This window comes from Suricata suricatta, chromosome 2 (genome assembly GCF_006229205.1).
Source record: "Suricata suricatta isolate VVHF042 chromosome 2, meerkat_22Aug2017_6uvM2_HiC, whole genome shotgun sequence".
Classification (NCBI taxonomy): domain Eukaryota; kingdom Metazoa; phylum Chordata; class Mammalia; order Carnivora; family Herpestidae; genus Suricata; species Suricata suricatta.
The window spans coordinates 134,205,452-134,211,451 of record NC_043701.1 but is presented as its reverse complement, the minus strand read 5'-3'; the positions used below and the strand labels follow the sequence as shown (position 1 = coordinate 134,211,451).

Sequence of the window (6,000 nt, the reverse complement as noted above, 5' to 3'; positions counted from 1 at the left end):
TCTCATTGCCATGTAGTACTCCATCGTGAATATATACCACATCTTCTTGATCCATTCGTCAGGTGATGGACATTTAGGCTCCTTCCATGTTTTGGCTATTGTTGACATTGCTGCTATGAACATTGGGGTACATGTGCTCCTATGCATCAGCATTTCTGTCGAGAGAGAGAATCTTAAGCAAGCTCCATGCTCAGTGTGGAGCCCAACGTGGGGCTGGATCCCATGACCCTAGGATCATGACCCGAACTGAAATCAAGAGTCAGATACTTAACTAACTGACTGAGCTACCCAGGCACCCTGTTACTTATTTATTATTCCAGTATAATTAACGTACAGTGTTATATTACTTTCATGTGTACAATATAGTGATTCAACAATTCTGTGTTATTCAGTGCTTGTCATGATGAGTGTACTCTTAATCCCCTTTACCTATTTTGCCTGTTCCCTGTATTCTGGCAACCACCAGTTCTGGCAACCACCAGTTCTCTGTATTTAAGAGTCAGTTTATTTGTTGTTGTTATTTGTCTTTCTTCCTGTGTTCACTTGTTTTGTTTCTTAAATTCCATGTATGAATTAGATCATCTGGTATTTGTCTTTCTCTGACTTATTTGACTTAGCAGTATACCCTCTAGATACACATACATTGTTGCAAATGCTAACATTTTATTCTTTTGTATTGGTGAGCAATATTCCATTGTCTGTGGATACCATATGTTCCTTATCCATTCATCTATAGATGGACACTTGGGTTGCTTCCATATTTTGCCTGTTGCAAGTAATACCTCAGTAAACATAGGGGTGCATCTATTTTTTGGATTAGTTTTTCATATTCTTTGCATAAATATTCAATAGTGAAATTATTAGATCATAGCATAATGCTTTTTTTTTTTTTTTAACTTTTTAAGGAACGTCCATACTGTTTCCACAGTGACTGCACCAGTTTGCATTCCCAGGAGTACACAAGGGTTTTTTATTTTCCACACATTGTTTTTTGTGTTTTTGATTTTAACCATTCTGACAGGTGTCAGGTGATACTCATTGCACTTTTGACTGATGTCTCCTTGATGATTAGTGATGTTGAGTATCTTTTCATGGGACTATTGGTTATTTGTATGTCTTCTTTGGAGAAATGTTTATGTCTTCTGCCCATTAAAAATATTTTTTTATTTATGTTCATTTAGTTTTGAGAGAGAAAGAGTGAGTGCATGAGCTGGGGAGAGGTAGAGAGTCAGAGAGAGACACCGAATCTGAAGCAGCTCAGGCTCTGAGCTGTCAGCACGGAGCCTGATGCGGAGCTCAAACTCACGAACTGTAAGATCATGACCTGAACCAAAGTCAGATGCTTAACAGATTGAGTCACCCAGGCACCCCCTCTTCTGCCCATTTTTAATTAGATCACTTGGTTTTTTTGGTTTGTTTTTGGTGTTGATTTGTAGAAGTCTTATATACTTTGGACACTAACCCCTCAGCAGATATATCATTTGTGAATATTTTCTCCCATTCAGTAGATTGATTGTCTTTTTGTTTTGTTGACTCTTTCCATTGCTATGCAGAAGCTTTTTATTTTGATATAGTATCAGTAGTTGTTCGACTTTTGTTGTTGTTTTGTTTTTGTTTGTTTGTTTTTATTTGCCTTGCCTCAGAAGGGCATATAGAAAAATGTTTCTATAGCTAATGTCAAAGAAATTATTGCCTGTGTTCTCTTCTAGGATTTTTATGCTATCCTATCTCACATTTAGGTCTTTAATCTATTTTGAGTTTATTTTTTATGTGTAATATAAATGCTTTAGTGTCATTCTTCTGCATGTAACTGTCTAGTTTTCCCAACACCATTTGTTGAAGAGACTGTCTTTTCTCCCATTGCATATTCTTGCCTCTTTAGTTGTAAATTAATTGACCATATAATCATGGGTTTGTTTCTGAGCTCTCTATTCTGTTGATCTGTGTGTCTCTTTTTGTACCAGTACTATGCTGTTTGGAGTACTACAGCTTTGTAGTTTATCTTGGAATCTGGGATTATGATACCTCCAATTTTGTTCTTTTTCAAGATTGCTTTGGCTATTTGGGGTGTTTTGTGATTCCACGCAGATTTTAGAACTGTTTGTTCAAGTTCTGTGAAAAGTACAGTTTGTATTGTGATAGGAATTGTATTAAATCTGTAGATAATTTTGGATAGTATGAATGTTTTAATAATATTTGTTCTCCCCATCACGGACATCACTGTCTTTCCATTTGTTTTATCTTCAGTTTCTTTCATCTGTGTTTTATAGTTTTCACAGTACGGATCTTTCACCTCCTTAGTTAAGTTTATTCCAAGGTATTTTATTATTTTTGGTGCAATGATAAATGGGATTATTTTCTTAATTTCTTTTTCAGCTACTTTATTATGAGTGTATGCAACAGGTTTCTGTATATTGTATGAGAATATACTGTATGAGGATATTGTATGAGTATATTTTGTATGAAAATGCAACAGGTTTCTATATATTGATTTTATATCTTGCAACCTTACTGAATACATTTATCAGCTCTAGTAGTTTTTTGGTGGAATCTTCAGAGTTTTCTGTATGTTGTATATTGTCATCTGCAAATAATGAAAGTTTTACTTCTTCATTACTAGTTTGGATTCCTTTTATTTCTTTTATTTCTGTGATTGCTGTAGCTAGGATTTCTAGTACTATATTTAATAAAAGTGGTGAGGGTGGAATCCTTGCCTTGTTCCTAATCTTAGGGGAAAAGCTCTCAGGTTTTTACTATTAAATATGATGGTAGCTGTGGTTTTTTGTATGTGGCCTTTATTATATTGAGATATGTTCCCTCTACACATGCTTTCTTGAGGATTTTTATCACGAATTGATGTTATATTTTGTCACATGCCTTTTATTTTTGCATCTATTGAAATGATATGGTTTATCCTTTTTTCAATGAGATATTTCACATTGATTGATTTGTGAATATTGAACCATCCTTGCATATCAGGAAAAAAATCCCACTTAATTGTGATGAATGATATTTTTAATGTATTGTTGGATTTGATTTGCTAATATTTGTTGAGGATTTTTGCCTCTATGTTCATCATAGATAATGGCCTGTAGTTCTCTTTTTTTATAGTGTTTTAATCTGGTTTTGGTATCATGGTAACGCCAGCCTCATAATATATTTGGAAGCTTTCCTTTTCTATTTTTGGAATGTTTTGAAGAGAAGAATAGGCATTAACTCTTCTTTAAATGTTTGATAGAATTAAACTGTGAGGTCATCTGGACTTGGATTTTTGTTGGTTGGGAGTTTATGATTACCTATTTAATTTCATTGCTGGTAATTGATCTGTTCAAACTTCTTTTTCTAACTGATTCAGTTTTGGGAGGTTATATGTTTCTAGGAATTTGTCCATTTGTTCTAGGTTGTCCAATTTGTTGGCACATAATTTTTTTTAAGTTTATTTATTTATTTTGGGAGAAACAGAGAGAGAGCAGAAGCAGCGGAGGGGCAGAGAGAGAGGAAGAGAGAGAGAATCCCAAGCAGGCTCCACACTGTCAGTGTAGAGTCCGATGAAGGGCTTGAACTCACAAACTGTGAGATCATGACCTGAACCAAAACCAAGAGTCAGATGCTTAACTGACAAAGCCACTCAGGCACCCCTGTTGGCACATAATTTTTCATAATGTCTTCCTATAATCCTTTATGCATACATGGTGTCAGTTATTATTTCTCTTCATTAATTTCTGATTGTGTTTCTGTGAGTCCTCTCTTTCTCTCTCTTTCTCTCTTCCTCTCTCTCACATCCTCTTTCTCTCTCTCCCTCTCTTTTGATAAATCTGGCTAAAGGTTTATCAATCTTATTGATCTTCCCAAAGAACCAACTTCTGATTTCATTGATGTGTTCTATTGTTTTTTTAGTTTCTATTTTGTGTATTTCTACTCTAATCTTTATTATTTCCTTCCTTTTTTTGGACAGTCATTCTCTTAATGTTCTTACCTATTATGTTGAACCATATGACAGTGCTAATATTTGACAGTTTAAGTCATTTGACTCCCCCTAATAGTTAAAGAGCAAGACAGATTCTGGGAATACAAAAGTAACATAAATTATGATATGGTTTGGTCACAAAAATCATGTAGCGGTTTGAAAGAATAGACTCATTATTTTGGATGAAGAAGTTAGGAAAAATCTTGATAGAATAGATTGTCAGTTTCAAATTCTAACCAGCTAGAGGGGCTTCTCCTGTACGTTCAGGGTTTTTTTCTTGCTATTAATAATTGAATTAACTTGGTAAGCTCATTAGATTTTTGTCTTCCTGTAGAATATTTTTATGTACATGTTTTAATTTCAATACCAATTTTTGATTCCTTTGGCCTCACACTTATTCTTTCAATTCTTTTTCTTGTGTTTAAAAAAATTTATTATCCCAATTATTTTTACGTGTACAGGTAAGTAGTGTTAAGTATATTTACGCTGTTGCTAAAGAGATCTTTACAACTTTTTCATCTTGCAAAACTAAAATTCTTTACCCTTTAAATACCTCTGTTCCCCCTCCCTGCAGCCCCTGGTCACATCATTCTATGTTCTGTCTCTGTGAAATAGATTCTGTTAGATACCTCATGTAAGTGGGATCATAATGCAGTATTTGTCTTTTTGGTTCATTGCACTTAGCATAATGTCCTCAATGTTCAACCATGTTGTAGCATGTGATATGATATACTTTCCTTTTTAGTTTTTTTTCTGAGTTACTTAAAAATATTTATTTTGACATACAAAAAGTTGTGCGAAACTAATACATACAACTTGAGTTGTAGATAAGTATATACCTGTGAACCATCAGTACAGTGTATGCCGTAAACCTGCCCATCACCTTTAGAAGTTTCTCCCACCCTCTAATTTGTTATTATTGTAGGTTGCTTTAGTGATAAAACATTTAACATAAGATCACTCTTAGCAACGGTCTATGTATACAATACAGATTTGTTTACTATAGGCACTGTGTTGTTCAGTAGATCTCTAAGACTTATTTACTCTGTGTAACTAAACATTTGCACTCTTTGACTAGTATATCCCCATTTCTCCTCCCCCAGCCCGTGAAAAGTACCATTCCATTCTCTGCCTCTATGAGTTTGACTCTTTTATATTTGTAATCTAAGTGGTATAATACAGTACTTGTTCTTCTCTTTTTGGTGTAGTTCACTTAGCATAATGCCCTCTAGGTTCATCTCTGTTGTCACAGATGGCAAGGTTTCTTTCCTTTTCTTGATGCAGGAATAGTATTCCTGTGGGTGGGAGATACACACATTTGCATTTTATTTATTTCTGGGTTTGTTTGTTTTTAAGATTTTTAAAAGTAATCTCTACACCCAATGTGGGACTTGAGCTTATAACCCAGAGATCAAGAGTTACATGCTCCACCAACTGAGCTAGCCAGATGCCCCCACATTTTATATATTTGTTGACTAATAGACATTAGGTTGCTTCCATGCCTTGGCTACTCTGAATAATGCTTTGGTGAACATGGGAATATAGATGTTAGGATTCCGATTTCATTTCCTTGGATATATACCCAAAGTGGGATTCCTGAATCATTTGGCAGTTCTATTGTTTGTTTTTTTGAGGATCTTCCATTCTGTTTTCCATAGTTGTTGTATGAATTTACACTCTGACCAGCAGAGTACCAGGGATCCCTTTTCCCCACATCACCTACGGTTGTTATCTTTTTTTTTTTTTTTTTATCAAAGTCATCCTACCAGGTGTGAGGTGATATCTCATTGCAGATTTAATTTGCATTTCCCTGACGATTATTGATGTTGAGCACATTTTTCATGTATATGTTAGCCACTTATGTATCTTCTTTTGAGAAATGTCTCTTCACTTCCTTTGCTCCTTTTCTAATCAGATTATTATTATTATTATTATTGCTGTTATGTTTAAAGAGTTCTCTCTATTTTGAATATTGGCCCTCTATTAAATATATGGTTTGCAGCTATTTTCTCCCATTCCATAGGTTGCCTTTT

General features: G+C 34.5%; 1 protein-coding gene across 5 annotated transcripts in view; it reads left to right on the top strand.

The window, feature by feature from the left end:
* Window positions 1-6,000, top strand: part of MICU1 (mitochondrial calcium uptake 1) — a 237,074-nt gene that overhangs the window by 62,290 nt on the left and 168,784 nt on the right. The gene's annotated exons all lie outside the window — the stretch shown is intronic.